General features: G+C 42.1%; 1 protein-coding gene across 1 annotated transcript in view; it reads left to right on the top strand.

The window, feature by feature from the left end:
• Positions 1-22,566, top strand: part of TTPA (alpha tocopherol transfer protein) — a 45,728-nt gene that overhangs the window by 6,333 nt on the left and 16,829 nt on the right. The gene's annotated exons all lie outside the window — the stretch shown is intronic.

Below are 22,566 nucleotides of genomic sequence, written 5' to 3'. Positions count from 1 at the left end.
TATGTAGGAGGAGATGTATGAATCAGAACATATAATATTCTGTGTTACTTTAAAATGTTTAATACAAATCTGGAGAAGGAGAAAGTTTTGTTTTCTTTGAAATACTTAAGCCCTACACCTACTTTGTCAGCACAGCCACTCAGCATCACCAGGATATAAGTATTTATATAATTAGGAACCAAATAAATATGTTATTTATTTTTTATATATCTCAATACTTACAAAAGAATATAATGAGCAAATAGGCATTAAAGTGTGATTCCCCTGTTGTTATTTTTAGAAAGAATACAACTTAAATTCTGTTTTAAAGAAGAGATATCTCGTACCATATGCAGACCAAAATAACCTAGGTAATTTCAAAATAAAATTGTGATGATTAGTACACGGTACTTTTGGCCACTTGCATTCAGTCTACTAAAAGTAACTACATTTCCTTATTAATGACAAATGTCTGTTCTTCATCACTACCTGTAGCTCTGTATTGCTTACAAAAATTGATCTGGTTTCAGTCATTCCTTGCTGTAAAATAGCAGGTTAAATCTAGACTGAGAATTTAATGTAAAATGGCTGAAAAATACTTTGAACATACAAAAGTTAGAACTAAGATTTTTTTTTTCCCCCTAAATATAGATTCATTGAATAAATTATCAAATACAGCTGACTTTGAACCCATAACCCATTGACTATTGTGAATTTTTATTTTAACAGCCTCATCAAAGAGATACACAATCCTTTCTACATGTTTATATTTCATTCCAGACACAAAAGCTGTCCATTTTTTCAAGGCTTTTTATTAACCTGTACGATCAAATGTCTAATCAACGGCTAGGTCAACACTTAATTCTAGTCCACTCAAAAGTGTCTCCAGCAGAGAGAGCTCAGGATTACTTTTTCTTGGTTGGTTTCTGCATTCTTTCACTGATTTCTGTTTGCGACTGTTTTGATCTTTCAGCCATCAGTAACTACATCTCATAAATGCTTATGCTGATTCTGGCACGACAGTACTTTCTCTCATTGTTAACACTTCACAGTATTCTTCCTCTTCTGTAGTTCAGTTGCCTCATCATGGCCATCTCTATTCCCTAATCTTAACTATAAGGCCTGCACTGGCTGCCCCCCTAATTAGACAAGGCACAAGTACTCAGGTGCTCAACGTTTGGTCCCAGCCCTGAGTCAAGCAAACTCAGTTTACTTTAGTTGGACAACCTATCACTTTAAAGATCTCAATATTTTAATATTTTCAGTCAAATCTCAGTTTCATGCAACAATACGTCTGAAGTCTTCCTGAAGAATGCTCTTCATAGGTAATATTTAATGTATGAATTATATGTTATGATGCAGTGCTCAGATCAAACAAAGAAGTAACCATCCTTCCATACTTAAATGAACAAAGACAGCAAAAGTATTAATAAACTTACTGTATTGATTCATGTATTATTTTTATTTTAGGAAATTGCTCAGATAGTAGGCCTATCAAGTGTTTCTAAGCATCATATACTACATTTTAAAAATTTTATGTTTACATAATTATATAGCCACATTTTACTGACCAGTGAAGAAGAAGTACCTTATTTCTTTGGTTAGTTCTTTGCCATTATTAAAATCATGACATATCAGTCTTTCTCCCTCACTTGTTTTCATTTAAAAGCAGAAGTTGGTTTTCTTTTACTCTGGGAACTCTGATAATTAAAGGACAAATCTCTCCTACTGTTTTGGGCCTGATGAGTTGGGAAGTCAATGTCCTGTGCTGAGGCTCAGTAAGAGCCAAATTTTGTACATGGAACAGCTCGACAGACTAGTATTTTTTCACCTTTATTAATTTAGTGTTTTTCAGAGCTGTTGTGACTTGCTGTTAACAAGGGATCAAATAGAAACATTTAAAGAGAGGAGACTGAGAGCTGCCATTCCTACCTTCAGAAGCGAAAATTAGTTAAGCTTATTGGTCGAGGTTTTTTTTTTTTGGTTTATTTTAAATAGATCCACTAGGTGGTGCTTGAAATAAGCTACCCCGGTGTGACTTGCTCAGGGTCACCAAGCCCATCTCAGAAATCTAGGGGAAACTGGAATTTATTGTGGGCGTGAAATATTAAACTGTAATTCATTAGTCAAAACTCCAGCAGAAATATTCTTGGCAACAGGAATAAGAGTGCTATCCAAGTACTTGGGTTCCTCCATTTCCAAAATAGAGTTTTCGTTTCAGAAGTAAAACTAAATGTTCACCATTATGGAAATGGTCTCCATTATATATATCAATGTTTCTTCACTTTTGGTACTGTCAAAATAGATCATTTACCATTAGTATTTTTGGCATTTGAAGAAAAAGTTTATGTGCAGATTCAGAGTGATTTGGATAACTAGTTCTTTAAATATATTAAATGAAGATGAAGCTTGATATTACCCAAGTATTTCATCAGTCCTGAAAGAAGTTTAACTTTCAATGAGAAAGGAAGACTGCTGTGATGTTACTGCCACGTGGCCGGGGAAAGGGGCAGAAAGAAATGTATGGCCAGTTATGTAGTTATGAATTGCAGACACTGTGCCAAATTCCTTGTGGAGACCAAGGCTTGCTTTCTCAGGTTATTCTTTAGCCACTTGCTATGCAATCACTCTTCCCAATGTAAACCAACTTCTTCAGAGCTTTAAAGAAAAGCACAGGTGCTACAGACTTCTCAGTCAGCTAGGCACCAGACAGTTGCTGGATAATTCCCCTAATTATCATTAATGACATAATTATTTGTTCCTGACATTGCTTCTCTATCAAAGATGGTGTTAGTCCTGTCACACACCTGTGCAGGTGGGAGCTCCAGAGCCCCTCCAGCTGCCAGAAGAAGCTGTGACACTTTCAGCCCTTGGGCAACTGATTTCCTCTCCCTTGAAGGTGAAATTCTGGTGATCCAGGCTTCTCTTGGCATGTTGTTTTGAGGGAAGTGCCCCTCAAAAGGCATTTCTCTGTTCTTTGCAGACCACAGGAGAACAAACTCCTCTAACCCATATGGCGAGTGGGGGATAGACAGAGAAGGAGGGGAAGGAAACACGATGAACTTGTTCCTACCCCTTTTGCCTGCCTTTTGGTGTCAGGCAGGTGGCTGAGGGCAGCTGCCTGTTCTGTACCCATGTAGTGCTGACACTCACATAGCCTGTGCAAGTCTTGCTTGAGAAATAGGCCAGCAAACGTGAGACCCATGAGAGGGTTCTGATTGCCAGGGCAGGTCTAAGATGGCTTCAGGTTTGGGGTGAGGGAGCTGGAGAACTGAAGTGGGAGAGCCTGGTAGGAAAGTGAAGATAATACTGAGGGCTGGGCAGGAATCAGAAGTGCTGCACTAGCAGCTATTGAGGATTAGGAAATAGAAATTTCAGTTGTATTTAATTGAAATTTAACTGCAGGAGTTTCAATAAGGCCAAATGCCGGGGGCTGCCCTTGGGCCACAACAACCCCCAGCAGCGCTACAGGCTTGGGGAGGAGTGGCTGGAGAGCTGCCAGTCAGAGAGGGACCTGGGGGTGTTGACTGACAGCCGGCTGAACGGGAGCCAGCAGTGTGCCCAGGGGGCCAAGAAGGCCAATGGCATCCTGGCTTGTGTCAGCAATAGCGTGGCCAGCAGGGACAGGGAAGGGATCTGACCCCTGAACTCGGCACTGGTGAGGCCGCCCCTCGATTCCTGTGTTCAGTTTTGGGCCCCTCACTACAAAAAGGACATTGAATGACTCGAGCGTGTCCAGAGAAGAGCAACGGAGCTGGTGCAGGGTCTGGAGCACAGGTCGTATGAGGAGCGGCTGAGGGAACTGGGGGTGTTTAGTCTGGAGAAGAGGAGGCTGAGGGGAGACCTCATCGCCCTCTACAGCTCCCTGACAGGAGGGTGCAGAGAGCTGGGGATGAGCCTCTTTAGCCAAGTAACAAGTGATAAGAGAAGAAGGAATGGCCTCAAGTTGCACCAGGGAAGGTTTAGACTGGATGTAAGGAAGCATTTATTTCCAGAATGGGTTGTTAGGCATTGGAATGGGCTGCCCAGGGAGGTGGTGGAGTCCCCATCCCTGGAGGTGTTTAAGAGTCAGGTTGACATAGCGCTGAGAGATCTGGTGTAGTTGGGAACTGTCAGTGTTAGGTTAATGGTTGGACTGGATGATCTTCAAGGTCTTTTCCAACCTACATGATTCTAAAAAACCAAAATTCTAAAAATTTCTTCCCTTCCCCAGTGATTTGCTAACAGAGATGTCAGAACTGGACTTCTGGATTATTTTGACCGCATATAAGTAAGGCCCACTTTAGAATCTCTTCATATGAAAGTGTGTGAAGTTAATTTAGATGCACTCATTACAAAAGATACTACAACACGCAATATCACATCTGCACTTCTCAGATAAGGCATCACAGATACCAATATTGATCTAAGCACTCAGCTTCCCCTCATCACAATGTTCTACATGGACGTCTTTTACAAGGGGGACTTTCACTCCTACCAGTTTTGCAGGACAACACCTCAGTTTGTTCACTTTTCTTGAGTCTGGGCAGCCACCAGATAGTCTATTATAGAAGTCTCTGGAGGGTGCACACATGAACCCAGAGAATTCACCCTAGTTATTGATAAATGCACTGCAGTCAAATGTAATGTGTCATGTAGGTGTAATGAAAAGTCTGTTTTGCTCATGGCCTAAGCACAAAGGCTCTTCCACCAGAAGGGTGGGAAGTAGAATAGAATATATAAGCTAGGGTGATGTACACAGGAAGATAACCTTTTACCCTTAGTATGCCTACATCAGGTCAGGTATTTTTCATGTTTAAAACACAGTCTATGAAGAAACAGCCTAAGGATATTGATCTCAGAATAAAAAAAAAAAAGAAGGAATTGGGTCACTGGTAAGCTACAGAGAAGAAATTAATCACAAACTCAGCATTTTGTGCAAAGATGATTTATATGACATGAAAAAATAGGCTTAATTATATGCAGTGCATCTTGGAATACTGCTGCTATCAGTAATCTGAAATATGCAGATTAGAAAATGCTAGTGCAACCCTCAATTAATATGAAATTGATAGTTCAAGGTTTCCTCCCTTGTTATTGTAGTTCTGAAATGGATATGCAAGTTTTATATACATACTATTTTCTTTCTTCAGCTTGTTATTGCTGCTGAAGTTTAACACTAGTTTTAGTTCTGTATCTGAGTATCTTCATCTTTCAGTATGTATATTGCCAAAAATTAAAGTTCTTCTTTTAAACCAGAAGTCAAATTTGAGTTGATCAAGTTAGTTGATTTTATTTTTAAATTAGCTGATGTATTTATTAAGTTTGTGAGGGTTTTTAACAACCTAATTCTTATTTTACCACTTCTGTTTCATTTGCATGAGAGGAGACTGATAAAATACTTGTTCATGGCAATGTGAGTCTGCCACATAGGCAGGGCCAGAACTGCAGGTGTCCATCTCAGCAGAGAGCCAAGAAAGAAGCCCTCGGCTCTGTGAGTCTTCAAAGTAAGGTGGGAGCTTCTCTCTGTGCCAGGCTCAGGATATAGTCTCTCCAAATCCAGATGCAGAAATAACATACTCTGATCTCTATGCTTTCCCATCACACTTACTGTTATCAGCTGTAATTTTCAGAGAGATAATTCATGTTCAAGAGCCAAAAAAGCTCTTGAAAACAGATCTTACTTGCCTTTGTAGGACTTCAGCTAGGAACAGGAAAAAGTTAATTTCTTTTTCACTGGCATAAGTTTACGCACATTTTCACTTGTTTAAACAAGTGGTTTAGTTAGTTTGTCATAATTTCTTGTAAAAAGAGCTAAAAGCACTAACTAAATTTCAGGATCAAAAGAAGAAAATAAGTTTTTTAGTATTTAATGTTAAGGTAGGACAAGTAATGTTTTCTTCAGTTAGTTTGCAAGTTTTCCATTGCAAGCTAACTAGAAAAATGTTTAGGTTAAATAAGGAATTTTTTTTTTTTCCTGCCATGTTCTGAAATTGCTATTAGTTTTGAACCAGGCCAAATTCATTCTTGGTGTAACTCCACACAACTGAGTGATGTCAGTGTTTTAGAAACATATTCTGGGGTGATTTGTAAGACAGAAAATGGAAAGTTTAGAGAGAAGTTAGTCTGAGAACAGAACTGCAGAAATATACCTTGGTTGAAAACCAGACCAACATGACCTTTGCAAAGGGGAAGAAGAGTGCTTTTCTTTGCAGGCTTTTTAAAAGCTAGTGAAATAGCAGGTAAAGATGTCCTAAAAGCATAGTTTCTGTAGTTTTTCAACAGGTTCTCACAGACTGAAGGTGATTAAAGAGGTTGAATAATCATGGGGTTTGCTATGAATTAAGCATCAAATATGTAAGGAAAACAAACAAGCAAACAAACAAAAAGCTAGGCTGAATGGCTGTTTCTCCAAATAGAAGGAGGTTAGTAACAGGCCATCCCAGGGTTCTGCATTAAGACCATATTATTTTTGTTGGGAAGCAAAATCTTTTACCCATGTAGTCTAAAAATAGGCTAATAAGAGATGGAAATAACTGTTAGAAAAAAAAAATTACATACCTTAGCCATTTGCAACAAGACAGAGTTGACTAGTAACTGTTCTGAGAGTACAGTATGTGCCCTGTTTTGTGGTTCTATTGGCTTCTCAGATACATATCAAATACCGTTTATTTCTATGCAATTGGTCATACTCTTTTAGGATTATCACATCCGGTTTTCACCTCCAAAACATTTATCCCTGTCAGCTAAAATACTATTATGTCTTCCTGGCTTTCTCTCATGGTTGATTAGCCAACTGTCTCCCCCTCACAGCCCAACCCTCCCCTGCCTCCTCTTTGAGCCATGTCAGATGTCATCTCTCTGCCTGTCATTTTGGCTATACCTGAACATCTATCAGGCTCCTTTCTATCTTCATCCCTAATTCACACCTTTTTTTTTGCTAATTCTCTCTGCATAACATGTCCAGGATAGAACTCTCTTTGTCTACTCAGAACTGAAGTTCTCATTCATGTTATGGTTGTCTCATTTATTGAGACCTTTTTCTGGTCTTGTCAAATTCAATCTTGCCCTGCTCACACCTACCCATGAGGCTGCTGTAAAGACTGCTTTTTGTGCACACCTGAAAGTGTTAGCTCTCTCTGTGCATCCTTATACTTCCATTTCTCTGTCACATCAAACCTTAAGATGCTTATCCTCAAATCAAAGCACATTTTACTGTTGCCATCTAACCTATGGCACCAGCTTTTCTTTAGCAGTGAGTTAGAATTAAGTGTATAAGTTAGAAGTAGTGCAGGATCCCTTTTGCCCTCACTGTTGGGAAAAGTTCCACAAAAGTAGCTTTGTCCTTTCAGTACCTCTTTGAAGCTCTTGTCTGGGACATTTCCAGGCTGATCAAGACCTAGGTTGCAGACCTGTAATAATTTAGGCCTATGGTTTCACTGTTTTCTTATCCTCTGTGTAACTGTGTCTTTTTCATGTGTAGATGCAGGTCCCTGAGGCCAGTGACCAACTTGTTCTGTGTCTGCACAGAACCTAAGAGAATAAGGTAATGCAATATCAACCATAGTAGTAATACCATCAGTGCATACATAATATTCATCTTGCATGTTTTTTAGGAATCATAGACATCTTTTTGGGTTAACCACATCATTAACCTTCTCAGTCCTTCTGTGCTTATGCATTTCATTGTATTTCACAGATATGATACCAAGTTTCCCTACCTGGACAGCTGAAAGGACATCTCAGGGAAGGACTAATTAATTGTCGAAGGATAGCTCTGTCCTTTGGCTACCTTCAAGCACTAAAAGAAAGGAAAACATTGACAGAAGATAGAAATGGATCTAATATGCTCTTTTCAGTGGTGTTGCTATAGAAACTCTGAATATGATAGTATAGGCAATAGACAGCATCATCATTCTTTTTAGTTGAATTCACTGAGGAAATGGTAAAGAAAATCAAGAATAAAAATACCTAATTCATTTATTAACTCAGCTGAGTCAGTGGATACCCAGTGATTGTCAACCTGGATTAAAGTTTATATGTCATTCAAGAACTCAAATATTGTTTCATTTGGCAGGCAAGGGCATAAGTAAACAGGATTTCCCTGAAGGTAGCAAGGAATGATGATGCAATGTGGTTATTTATTAGCTTTGGTTTTACTGTCAGGGAGATGGGCAAATAATGCCTTAATGCTTAGAATTTAAATGGGTGAAACTATTTGCACTGCTTAGTCTCTGCCCAACTTCTTTTTAAGTTCCTAGAGATAAGCTTCTCAATAAACATTATAATTTTCAGAAGTCCTTTATCCTCCTTTGGCACTTTGTGCCAGTTTAAGCACTTTTGAAAATCACACCATTCATTTAGGTTTTGCAGTAAGACTACTCAGAACCATTTCTTTCCGTAAGATACTCCTCACTGAAACACAAAGCTTTCATAGAGATCTACCAATCTGCTTGCACAAAGATCTACCAGTTTGGATAGAGTTTTTTTCCTGAAATATCTCGTGTTGACTGTCTAGTCACCGCAAGTGCAATATCTAAATATACATCTGACATTTTAAATCCAAATACAAATATTTTGACACAGTATGCTCTCATAGGTTTGGGGTTTTACAGTATAAAATGAAAGCAAATTTTGTAACCTTGTAATGCAGTAAATGGATGGTTGTCCTCTGGACAGATTCATTTACATCCCTAGCTTAAACTGGTTATTTGAAAAACATATATAAAAAAGCCCTTCTCAGTTTAAAAAAATAAGAATTTAAAACTAACTAGTCTTCTTCTTAAAAAGTATCTTTATGGGAAAAAACAAATACTGAGGGTGAGATGTTGGATCCACTGATGGAATCTGCTTTCCATTTGACTAGGAGAAATTAATTTTGATAGTGGTGCACACCAGTCTTACTTTCATGATGCCCAACATACACAAGTATCGCATCTCTATTGTAGTCACTGTGCCCACTTTCCTCTGCAATCCTTCTTGCAGATAGTTATCAGCCAGAATTGCTCACAGGTCTTGACAGCGTCACTACACTTTATCTACCATGGCATATGGCTCTGCTACACACTTCACATGTAGTAGTAATGCAAACCAAATGAAGACTTGCCTTGACTGTGCCTTTGCAACATTTCACAGGTCTTCTCTGACATACTATATATTTTAACTGGCTACAGAAAATGGGAGATTTCTTATCCAGTATTTTTTTTTATTTGCCTGGATCAATGTAAAAACTTGGGAGAACACTGCTTCAGTGTTGACTGTTTGGCACCAAACTAAGGCTTTGTTCTCCTGGTGGCATTTTGCCATTAAGACAAAGCATGTGAATTAAGGCATCCGATATTGTAACTTTATTTCTTTCAAGTTTTTCAGGCATTATCATTGCTTTTATGTAAGCTTTATAAAATGGTAGACTTCTAAATCACTGCCAAAACTACTATCATCTACCATTTTAAAATACAGCAAGTGGGATTAAGGCTACTCAAGTGATACAGCAAATCCTATTAAAGTCATTTAGGTTAGACTTCTAATGTTACTTAGGTACCTAATTCTCCTTTTATCCGAGTTAAGATGAGGTGCATAAATAAATTTGCCGCTCTGGGTTTTAGGAGCTTTTGAAAATCCCACCCACCAACATACAATCCAGAGTTTTGCATATGATTTATGGATCTGATTTCTCAAGGAAATAACTGTGATCAGATGCCTGCCCACCTGTCAGTCAGTCTCTGACCTGTCTCTCCCCCTCATAACTTTTGAACCTGAGAGCTAATGCTGACTACATTTGACAGAAAGGCAAGGGCTCAAATGTATTAAATCCTTACAAAGTATAAGGATTACAGAAAGGGCAGAGACAACCTTCTGTCTCCCCTTGAGAGCTGCAGCGTGAGCTCAGCTGTCCTCACTGCTCTCTTGTCAGCTCAGGTTCAGTGGTCAGCACATGTGTTGGCCACAGCCAGCACAGCACCAACGTCTCTGCCAGACAGAGGGTCTCACCTCAGCTCCAGAAACACACCACACAGAAAAGGCATCTAGCACTGCTCTGCTGAGGAGGGTGGAGAACTTGAAACACGTGTTCCCTGGAAACTAGGCCGCATTGGTTTCATTGTCTGAAAACGGTCACCTGCTAACTTCCAATAGCCAACAGTGAACAGAAGCTTCTCAGCACAGCTTCTGGGAAAATGCTCTTGAAATACACATATTTCCTCTAAAATGGCATCAAAAGAATTTATTTAAAACTAGTTGTTTTCTGGACCTCCACAATTTTGCGGTCTTACAAAGGGCAGAAAATTTTGATGTGTCTCACTAGCAGCAGCTGTACTGAAGTGCTGACATCAGTGCCTACCAATGCCAACTAGCCCCTACCGTTCCTGCCTCAGATCAGATTAGGAAAGATAAAGCCCTAATAGAATTAAATCTGGCCAGGGACATCAAGGGAAACAAGAAAAGCTTCTACAGGTACAGCAGTGACGAAAGGAAGATGAGGAAAAATATGGGCCTTCTCGAAAAGGAAATGGGAGACCTGGTTACCTGGGACATGGGGAAGGCTGAGGTACTAAATTACTTTTTTGCGTCAGTCTTCACTAGCAAGTACTCTGGCCACATCACCCTAGTTGCAGAAGGCAAAGACAGAGACTGGGAGAATGAAGAACCACCCACTGTAGGAGAATCACAGAATCGTATTGGTTGGAAAAGACCTTGAAGATCATCCAGTCCAACTATCCCTCAGCGCTGTGTCGACCATGCTCTTAAACACCTCCAGGGATGGGGATTCCACCACCTCCCTGGGCAGCCCATTCCAACGCCTAACAACCCATTCTATAAAGAAATGCTTCCTAATATCCAGTCTAAACCTTCCCTGGTGCAACTTGAGGCCATTCCTTCTTCTCTTATCACTTGTTACTTGGTTAAAGAGACTCATCCCCAGCTCTCTGCACCCTCCTGTCAGGGAGCTGTAGAGGGCGATGAGGTCTCCCCTCAGCCTCCTCCAGACTAAACACCCCCAGTTCTCTCAGCCGCTCCTGGTACGACCTGTGCTCCAGGCCCTGCACCAGCTCCGTTGCCCTTCTCTGGACACGCTCGAGTCATTCAATGTCCTTTTTGTAGTGAGGGGCCCAAAACTGAACATGGGAATCGAGGTTCGGCCTCACCAGTGCCGAGTTCAGGGGTCAGATCCCTTCCCTGTCCCTGCTGGCCACGCTATTGCTGACACAAGCCAGGATGCCATTGGCCTTCTTGGCCCCCTGGGCACACTGCTGGCTCCTGTTCAGCTGGCTGTCAATCAACCCCCCCAGGTCCCTCTCTGACTGGCAGGTCTCCAGCCACTCCTCCCCAAGCCTGTAGCACTGCTGGGGGTTGTTGTGGCCCAAGGGCAGCCCCCGGCATTTGGCCTTATTGAAACTCCTCCAGTTGGCCTCAGCCCATAGCTCCAGCCTGTCCGGGTCTCTCTGCAGAGCCTCCCTGCCCTCGAGCAGATCAACACTCCCACCCAACCTGGTGTCATCTGCAAACTGACTGAGGGTGCACTCGATCCCCTCATCCAGATCATCAATAAAGATGTTAAACAGGAGTGGCCCCAAAACCGAGCCCTGGGGGACACCACTCGTGACCGGCCGCCAACTGGATTTAACTCCATTCACCACAACTCTTTGGGCCCGGCCATCCAGAGAGTTTTTTACCCAATGAAGCATGTGCCCATCCAAGCCGTGAGCAGCCAGTTTCACCAGGAGAATGCTGTGGGAAACGGTGTCAAAGGCCTTAGTAAATCAAGGTAAACAACATCCACAGCCTTTCCTTCATCCAATAAGCAGGTCGCCCTGTCACAGAAGGAGATCAGGTTTGTCAGGCAGGACCTGCCTTTCACAAACCCATGCTGACTGGGCCTGATCTTCTGATTGTCCCACATGTGTTGTGTAATGGTTCTCAGGATGAGCTGCTCCATCAGCTTCCTGGGCACAGAAGTCAAGCTGACAGGGCTGTAATTTCCTATATCATCCTTCTGACCCTTCTTATATATGGGTGTCACACTGTTCACTGTTGGGACCTCCCCGGTCAGCCAGGACTGCTGGTAAATGATGGAAAGCAGCTTGGCGAGCACCCCAGCCAGCTCCTTCAGCTCCCTCAGGTGTATCCCATCTGGTCCCATAGACTTGTGTGTGTCCGTGTGATGTAGGTCACTGACTGTCTCCTCCTGGAATGCAAGGGGGGTTGTTCTCCCAGTCTGTCTTCTGGCTGAGGAGGCTGGATTCCCTCAATACAACTTTTCTTATTATTAAAGACTGAGGCGAAGAAGGCATTAAGCACCTCAGCCTTCTCCTCATCACTCATTACCATGTTTCCTCCTGCATCTAGCAGGGGATGGAGGCTCTCCCTGGTCTTTCCTTTGCTGCTCACACACTTATAGAAACATTTCTTGTTGTCCTTGATTGCTGAAGCCAGATTAATTTCCAGCTGGGCTTTAGACCTCCTGATTTCTACCCTGCATAGCCTCACAGCATCTTTGTAATCACTGTGAGTGGCTAGCCCCTTCCAAAGGCCATAAACTCTCCTTTTCTCCCTGAGTTGCAGCCAAAGTTCTCTGTTTAGTCAGGGTGGTCTTCTTTGTTGCTGGCTTCTCTTACAGCACCTGGGGACAGCCTGCTCCTGAGCCATTAAGACTTCCTTCTTGAAGAGTGTCCAACCTTCCTGGATCCCTGTACCCTTCAGGACCATCTCCCAAGGGATCCTGTCAATCAGGTGCCCAAACAAGACAAAGTCAGCCCTTTGGAAGTCCAGGATGTCAGTTCTGCTGCCCCTTCTCCTGGCCTCTCTAAGAATAGAGAACTCTATTATTTCATGATCGCTGTGCCCTAGTCGGCCTCCAGCCACCACATCACCAGTCCTTCTCTGTTCACAAAGAGGAGATCCAGCAGGGCACCTTCTCTGGTTCGTTCACTCACCAGCTGCATCAGGAAGTTATCTGCCACACATTCCAGGAATCTCTGGGACTGGTCCCACTCTGCTGTGTTGTTATTTCCAGCAGATGTCCGGGAAGTTAAAGTCTCCCACAAGAACAAGGGCAAGTGATCGTGAGATTTCTCCTAAATACCTATAGAATATCTCATCCACCTACCTGTCCTGGGTGGGTGGCCTATAGTTGACTCCTGCTACAACATCTGCCCTGTTGGCCTTCCCCCTGATTCTAATGCAAAAACACTCTACCCTGTCTTCACTATATTTGTGCTCAAAGCAATCATAACAGTCCTTAACATACAGTGCCACCTCACTGCCTTTCATTGTCTGTGCCTCCTAAAGAACTTGTAGCCATCAACTGGTGCACTCCAGTCATGGGAGACATCCCACCATGTTTCTGTAATAGCCACTACATCATAATTTTCTTGTTTCATCATGGCTTCAAGCTCCTCCTGTTTGTTACTCATGCTGTGTGCATTGGTATACATGCACTTCAGATGAGTTGGTGTTTTGCCCCCTTCCCCTTTCACATCTGGTTTAAAGTTCTGTCAATGAGCCCAGCTAACTCCTGCCTCAAGATCCTCTTCCCCCTCTAGTACAGGTACATCCCATCTAATGCCAAAAGGTCTGGTGTCCTGTATACCAACCCATGATTGAAAAATCTGAAGCCCTGATGTTTTGGAGCCACATGTTCAACTGTTGAGTTCTCCTGTATTATACTTCATCCATCACCACAACTGAAGGGATGGAGGAGAACACAATTTGTGCCCCTGACTCCTTAACCAGTTTCCCCAAGGACCTGAAATCTCTCTCCATTGCTTTAGGACTTCTCCTGGTGATGTCATCGCTACCTACCTGAAAAACCAGGAGAGGGTAGTAGTCCTTGGGTCTCACTAGAGTGGGGAGTTTTGCCATGAGGTCCTTGATGCAGGCCCCAGGGAGGCAGCAGACTTCCCTATGGAGCAGGTCTGGTCTGCATATGGGGCCTTCCACACCCCTCAGAATGGAGTCACCCACTACAGTGACTCTTCTGGGGTTCTTTTTAGAACTGGTTTCAATACCTGGTCCAGAATGACCCAGCCTTGGTGGACCTTGGTCTTCCTCCTTGTTTGTCTCATTTTCTTCCTCCTTTTCTTCTTCATTCAAAAGTTCCACGGCCCCGAATCTATTGTGAAGGGGCACCATGGAGGGTGAGGGAGGTTGGGAGAGGATTTTCCTGCCTCCCTGAGCAAGGACCTATTTCCAGCCTCCCCCATCTCTTAGGGCCCCTCCTGCCTGGTAGCAAGAGGATGAGGGATTACCTGCCTCGTTTGGAGCTTCCATTATCTCCTGTTGCTTCAGGGGTGCCAAGGTGCTACTCCACCAATCGATTTCCCTTTCACACTCCCTAATAATCTTTTGACCTCTTCTTTGAGTTCTGCCACCAGGCTGAGCAGGTCATCCAGCTGATCGCAGCACACACAGGTGCTGTCCCCGCTGCCCTCTGGCAGGATTGACAGGCCCAAGCACTCCCTGCAGCCCAAGACCTGGACCGCTGCATGTTTGCGTGGCAGCTCTGTCTGGGTTGCCATGTTCTTTCCAGTGGTGGTTTTGATGCGAGTGGAGACCATGGTTCAGTCCACTCGTGGAGGACGATAAGATGAAACTAGCTCAGGTAAATTCTAGACCCAGATGGACTGCACCCTGTCCACTTGCCCTGCCTGCGCAAACTACCATGCAAACTGCCACGCCACAACTTTCATGAGATCATGGTCGAGACCATCTAAGAAAACTGAAGGTGCACAAGTCCATGGGACCTAATGAGATGTGTCTGTGGGTCCCAAGGGAACTGGTGGAGGAAGCAGCTAAGCCACTCACCATCATCTTTGAGAAGTCATCGCAGTCCAGTGAAGTTTTCACTGGAACTGACTGGAAAAGGGGAAACATAATCCCCATTTTTAAAAGGGGAAAAAAAGGATGACCGAGGAAACTACAGGCCTGTCAGTCTCACCTCTGCGCCCAGCAAGATCAAGAAGTGGATCCCCCTGGAAACAATGCTAAGGCACATAGAAAATAAGGAGGAGATTGATGACAGCCAACATGGCTTCCCTAAGGGCAAATCGTGCCTGACAAATTTGGTGGCCTTCTACAACAGGGTTACAGCATTGGTGAGTAAGGGAAGAGCAACTGACGTCATCTACCTGGACTCATGCAAAGCATCTGACACTGTCCTGCACAAGATCCTTGTCTCTAAATTGAAGAGACATGGATTTGATGGATGGACCACTTGGTTCATAAGGAATTGACTTGGTGACTGCACTCAAAGAGCTGTGGTCAGCAGGTCAGTGTCCAAGTGGAGACCAGTGACAAGTGACGTTCCTCAGGGACCAGCGGTATTTAACATCTTTGTTGGTGGCATGGACAGGATTGTGTGCACCCTCAGCAAGTTTAGTGACCACATCAAGCTGTGTGTTGTAGTCAACACGCTGGAGGGAAGAGATGCCATCCAGAGGCACCTTGACAGGCTTGAGAGGTGGGCCTGTGTGAGCCTCAAGAAGTCCAACAGGGCCAAGTGCAAGGTCCTACACCTGGGTCAGAGCAATCCTAAGCACAAATAGAGGCTGGGTGATGAGTGGATAGAGAGAAGTCCTGCAGAGAGGACATGGAGGTATTGGTTAATGAGAAACTCAACATGACCCAGCAATGTGTACTTGCAACCCAGAAAGCTAACCATATCCTGGGCTGCAGCAAGAGAAGTGTGGCCAGCAGGTCGAGGGAGGTGATTCCCCCACCTTTGCTCTCATGAGACCCCACCTTCAGTACTGTGTTCAGCTCTGGGGCCTCCAATATAAGAAGGAGATGACCTGCTCGAGTGGGTCCAGAGGAGGCCACAAAGATGATCAGGGGAACTGTAGCACCTTCCTTGTGAGGACAGGCTGACAGAGTTGGGGTTGTTCAGCCTGGAGAAGAGAAGACTCCGGGGAGACCTTATAGCAGCCTTCCAGTACTTAAAGGGGGCTACAGGAAAAATGGGGAGGGACTCTATCAGGGAGTGTAGTGATAGGATGAGGGGTAATGTCTTTAAACTGAAAGAGGGTAGACTTAGATTAGATATGAGGAATAAATTCTTCACTGTGAGGGTGTGAGACACTGGAACAGGTTGCCCAGAGAAGATGTGGATGCCCCCTCCTTGGAAATGTTCAAGGCCAGGTTGGATGGAATGGAAATCTATCCACAGGCTGTGGGTCTAACTTGACTTCTCACACTAGGGCTATTCTGTAAATAAAATATTGATGCCCAGGCCGATGAAGTTTTGTGTTACCAAGTCAGTGGACAATGCTATTACATGCTCAATAAAAGTATGGATTATGAAACTCAGTGCAGACTACTGACTTTTAGATGGACACAGAGAAGCTAGTGTTAAATGAAATAAGGTTGTCAATGGCTCATCTTCAAATTTCATTATGTTGAGACAGTACCAACTGGAGGCAGCACACAGTAGTTTTTAATTCAGTATGTGGAAGGAAAATTAGGATAGAGGTGTAGCTATTTCTCTCACCTACTCAAGAGAATATTTGTAAAGAGCTGAAACCAGTGCAGTATTCATAGACAGTTGAAACCAGTGCTGTACCTATCTGGTATCAACCAGTTTCTTTTCCAGTAAAGACACAGTATTTATTGATGCCTGATTTTAATCTAAGTATCTAAATCACGACAAGATAAATAATTTTTATTCACTTGGAGTAAAAGGCAGTAATGCAATATATTCCTCTCCACCTCGCAAACCTGTTTAGCAGTAGGGACAAGGCCTGGGAAATACCTGCTGCATTGATGCTCAATACATAAAGAGATGTGAGGGCTTAAGTTGTTAGTTTAGTCCAGGCATAATGTAAGCAGTGCATAGATTCTACACAGCAGTTTGTTACAGTGGCCTGCTTCTGGTCATAGCACTTAAGTTCTGGCAGTCCAAAGCTTGTCTAGGCGAGAAGATTACCATTGTTTCAAACAGAAGGGTGGTTTGGTCACATCTAATTGGCTTGATGTATGCTAGAACTGCTTGTTATACTAACAGAATGGATTAACAGCATGATTCAAAAAATAAATAAATCTGGGTTTCACCAGAGTAAATACTTATATTTTTTGAAAAGGAAAAATAAAAAAGAAATTGCAATACTGCATTTCTCTGCATTATAGTTTTAGATACAGTGTAATGTCTGTTTATTGTGACAGCTGATCTGTACTGCCATATTATATAAAATTCCAGCAATGTCACTAGTAGCACACCACAGCTTAACACATATCTCAGTGTTTTCCAAAAATAAAAGTCTCTCCCTTCCATGTAATTTAGGAAGAATGACTACGTTATGTCTCTCTCATTCTTTTACAATATAATATACTGGATTCTCTCCTGTTTGGAAACAGAATTACAGCTGCATGAATTCATTAGGAGAGATGATTTATTTAAAGCATAGACCAAATAAAAACCTAAACCCTAATAAAATACAAGGCCAAAAGAAAAGTTTGCATTTAGCTGTCTGAGGTATATATTATTATAATAGTCACAAAACTAAAAGAATGGGAAAATGCATCAGATTATCTGGTATGAAAGTGAAAGGTAATCATGCATGCTTAGTTTTTATACTTCTGCATGCACAAATCTGTTCATGGTGCACCTGGGTAATTTTTTTTTAAGTATTTGCAGGTGACCTTTTCAATATTAAGCTTTTATTTACAGGCTTCAGCTTCCAAGTGGTTTTACCAGTGTCTCAGAGAATCTATGCTATATATTTTCATGTGAATGCACACAACAAGTCTGACACTGCTTTACTCACAAGATTTGAACTTCACAGATTTCGGAGATGAATGTCTTCAAAGCTTCACAACCCCCCTGAAAAGAGTGTATCATGTACTAATTAATTCCCTGCAAATTTTTTTTAGTATTCTTTGCAGGGACATCCTATTTGCCAAAAATGTTGTTTGTTTGTTTTTTCTTTTTGACATATTTTAGTGCAGAATTCTAGCGTGGGACTCCAAGATGGGCACATCCTGAGAGTGCAGAGTCAACACCTAACTCCACGGCTAGTAAAACTCCATTTAAAGTCATCTTCCCAGGCAAAAAAAATTGTTAAGTCAGGGCACTGGATACTGCTTCTGTGCTTGTATTTATTACACTGTGTATCCTGCTGCATACCATAAACCAGACTAAAAAGTTGACAGGACGAAGTAGTTACAGAGTGCAATAAAATTCAGTAAAAGGCAGCAAAGAACCACACCTTGAAACAAAATGCTTTAAGTACTTGGCATTAAAAGTAAAGGAAAGGGGAACTTGCTACAGCAAGCTACCCATTGACTGCAGCTGCCGCAGCTACACTACAGGCAGTAACCATATGCTGGAATGTATGCAGGAAAGACAAAGCATGTGAATGCAAAAATATTCACCCTATCGATTCTGCTTGTTGATTTTGCCTGCAGCTTTTCAGTGGCTGTCAGCCCCAGCAACCTGCATTAGCATCTTTTATCACTTGTATGCTTATACAGTGGAAATGTTGACGAGCTGCAAAAGCAGCAAAAAATTGTGAGCAGAGGTCCCAAGGAGGGACACTACAGCCAGCCAGACCAAACACACGGTCACAGACAGAAGTTGTGAAACACACAGTTGCAGTGAATAAGAAGTTTGCTGAAGAGCTGTAGTGTTTACTGATTCGGTGGTGGGTTTATTTTGGCTTCTCCTCACCACAAGTTCACATAAGCTCTTCTGTGAAAACTCAGTGAAATTAGTTAGATTAATTTCAAATAAAAATGAGTGATAGGTGGAAAACTGTGAAAGGTGAAATTAAAGCCTGAAGTATTTAATTAAATATACAGCCGATGAGTAAATCCTTCCCCATATGCATGGGCACAGATTTATTTGAAAGGAGGAAGAGACAAGGGTTAAGGAACGAACACAACTCTCTCTCCTCAGTTTAAACACATAAAGCGTGATGCATATTCTCTCAACTACATGACAGGGCTGGGTCTACCTAACCCTCATTGCTTCCGTAACATGCTCAGACTTTGAGGGGATGCCCATAAACCCAGCAGTAAATAAACCATCACTTTTGCAAGTGGCTTGGTGCAGATGATTCATACTCTTGTTACAGCAAGACAGCAGGATCAAAGTCTTCCTCCTTCATCACTCACTCAGGCCTTGAGTTACCCTTGCAGTTCCTGATCACGTTTTTCATCATCTCTTCACACACCAAGGACTGCAGTGTTTTACAGGGCAAACTAGATTTAAGTAGAAGCTTTGGATGTGCTTACACTACACTTACTTTATTTTATTTTTACACCAAGATGGTTTTGCAAATCATCTATTATTCTGTAAAATGACAGATGAATTCTCTGCCATGTACCTATCATCAACTGTCTGCTGAGATTGGTGAATTATAGAGTAAGACTTTTAAAGACTATTGCTAAGTTACTGAGTCACCAACCAACCCTGCTAGACAGTGTATTAGAAGCTTTTAGATCTGGTACAATAGGAAAAGGTTTGCCACAGTTTTCAGCAATTCTGTCAGCATCAGTGAGTAGACAGGCAACAAGAAGGAAGGATCATGGAGAAATTCAGACAAAAATCAAAAAGAATTTACTACAACAACCAGACCTGTTAAACCTCAGGGTTTCAGTTCCATTGAAAGGCTGACATCAGCACTACATGCTGAGGCATTCCTACTGTATTGATTCAGAGAAGGATGACAACTATTATACATGTATTTTTTCTGTATAAAATGGTCAGTCTTCAGATACAGTAATGGGTTCTCAAGTCAATTTTTCTTAGCTTGAAAGATTTATTTTTTCCACAGTAATATTCCAAAGTACTTTATGTGAACAGACTCCGGTGACAAACTGGGGGTCCCACTGATTTAACTGTCTGCTCTGGATTTCACTGGAAGCTTGCATTTGTACAGGAGTTTGGTTGTACAGGACTGGGTTTTTTACCTGTACATAATAAATACCAGTGATAAATAAATTCTTTTACAGGTGACATGCGATTTCATGTCTCTCTAGTTAATAAATAGTAACGTAATTCTTCCCAAAATGCCTATCCACTCTGGAATATGTGATAAACTTCAAGAATAAATGCCTGAACTTATATTTTCTTTTGTAGAGTACGGTTATTTTGTTTTAGCTTGTGTATGCTTCTTTGAGGAGAAAGGCAAGAAGAAAGAGCAAGCCATCTGGCACCCTGTAAAACAACTCTCCCAGTTATTGTCTTAATTTCCTGACTCACACCTTTGCATTTACACTTTTGAAATATGTGAATTCTTAGTAAAAAAAAAAAGACCTGAAAATTTAACATTCCATAATGGCTTTTTCTGCACAAGTTTAAAAAAGTTAACTAGAACATACAGAGGTGCTGACTACCTGGTCTCTTCAGTGACTGAAATTAGGTGTTCAGCATCTATGAAAGTTAGACTCTTAATCTTGATCCTATTGAAATTTGTGTACTTATGCTAGTTTAAATGCACACGCATGAAAGACAAAGTCCTTCTATTTATCCATATCATTCACAGAAAGAATATGCGACTACTGTAGGGTTGAAACTCAAAAACCTTGTATGATTTTTATAGTGTCCTGTAAAAGAAAGGTGCACAGGTACATGCACATTTTACAGTCAGCCTAAGATAGTTGCCTACACAACTCTTGAACACTTGCCACTGAAAACCTGTTAAAGTATGATGTGAGTTTTACACAGATGTAAAGCTTCTGCTGAAGGACTGCAAATTCCAGCTATCTGGGACAAGTCTGTTTGTCACAGGAATAGACCAAAAGGGAACATCTAAGAGATATTGCCACAATTTCAAGTCTTTGTTGCAGCAGTAATCATCATAGTCCAAGGACACAAACAAGGCAAGCTTTACAAACAGGTATATTTTATTTAGACAGAGCTTTCAGGCAATTGAGCTTTTTTCAGGCTGTAATTAAACAAAGCAAAAACTTTACCTACAAGCCTCATCTTGCAACAGGTCTTAATTGCTCTGGTGGGGTCAAGTATTCAACATGTTGGCTCCTCTGTAGGAAGCCCTGATGATATCACATCTTCACTGTCAGAGACAGAAGCTCTCACTAGTGTTACAAATACAGTCTGACTTGAGGAATTTTTAATAGAAACCTTACATTTACACATATTTTTGTAACTCAGTCTTGAGGGAAATCACTGAAACCACTAGTAAAACTCACTTTGGTCAAATATGAAGCCAAAATCACAATCTGAATTTTGCAGAAAAGTTAGTTAAAAGCTACAAGTTGCTCAGCTGACAGGTGTAATAATAAGTGCCTGTATTTTCTCACCTTTCTGTTTCTGCAGACAAACCCCTAAATTGTTAAGAATACTGAGATGGCAAAACTAAGTGCCCCAAAATTAGGAAATGGTGTTTAAAACCACTGTATGACTTTGCTGTGATATCCCTTTGTGTTCATCCTGCCACCCATAGTTGGGTCATAAGTTTTCAGGCCATTTTTCCCATAGAGGCTCTGTCCAGCTCTGTCCAGAAACAAAAGGTTTATCACAACCTGTAATCACAGACCTCTCCACATCATGTTCTCTTTGTTCCTTCTTACAGTTACAGCTTGCTTTTTCTTCTTGATCTAGAGCAAGTCCATGCTTCCTCACACTTCCCTGCCATTCTACATGTCCCCCTCCGTATACTCTTGACCGCAACACCCACCTGTTTCCCAATTTCTATCCTCTGCTGCAACACTTTGCCCTTGCAAGCTTATCTTTCCTGTCCTGTCCCCTGAGTTGCTTCTTTAATCGCTTTTTTTGGCAAGATTATTCACACTCCTCCCACTCTACCTATCTGCATTTAGTTAGGCAGATTTTTTTACATTTGTAAGACTGAGATACCTGCAGACATTTCAACAGTACGTAAGAGTCCAAGACATAGCTAGATATGACCAAAATGCCTATCAAAAACTAAGTATTGAGTGTACATGCAGAAAGACAAAGACGGAGAAGCTAATCTGGAACAAAGTTTTGTAAACCTTCTCACAGGCCTAAGTATGCCTTCTAAATTGTATGTTAAATGAAGTAAGGCTTTTAGCCTAAGCAGGCCAGAGAGATTGCAAAGGGAACATAATCAAAGGAAATGGTTATACTAATAGCAGCAACGAACTCTCCACCTTTGATAACTGAACTCACTGCTGGGCTACAAAGTTGGACTGAAGTTGAATTCAATTTCACCCTCCGTTCTCCAGGCAGAGTATGTCTATTACTGCATACTCTTGTTAACGATGAGGTCCTGCTCCAAGGCCGTTTTCCACCAACATCTATCTCTCCTTCGCACAACAACTCCCAGCTGCAGTAAAGCTGCAGCTTTTTGCCGTTAAACACCTGAAGAGGGACTATTTTGGCCGAAGAGGCTGGCCGTTTGCAGGGGCCTGCCATGAGCACACATCCATATCCCCCCCGGGCACGAGGCCGTATCTCCACCCCCCCCGCCGGGGAGCAGCTCCTTTTTTTGAGCCACAAGCAAAAAACAAGAGGCGGGCTTAAAAGCGTAAAATCCGATAAACTGGTTAAGTCCATAAAAGTGAAAAACCAACCCCAAAGGATTTACCGTCGCACCTGCTTCCACGCCTCTGCCCCTCCGGCCCGGGAGGGTGCTGAGGGGTTAAGGCCGCCCGGGGGCGGAGGCAGTGCCG

Source organism: Athene cunicularia (genome assembly GCF_003259725.1).
Source record: "Athene cunicularia isolate RWA chromosome 2 unlocalized genomic scaffold, athCun1 chr2_part1, whole genome shotgun sequence".
NCBI lineage: Eukaryota > Metazoa > Chordata > Aves > Strigiformes > Strigidae > Athene > Athene cunicularia.
This window is presented reverse-complemented; position numbering and strand designations above follow the sequence as displayed.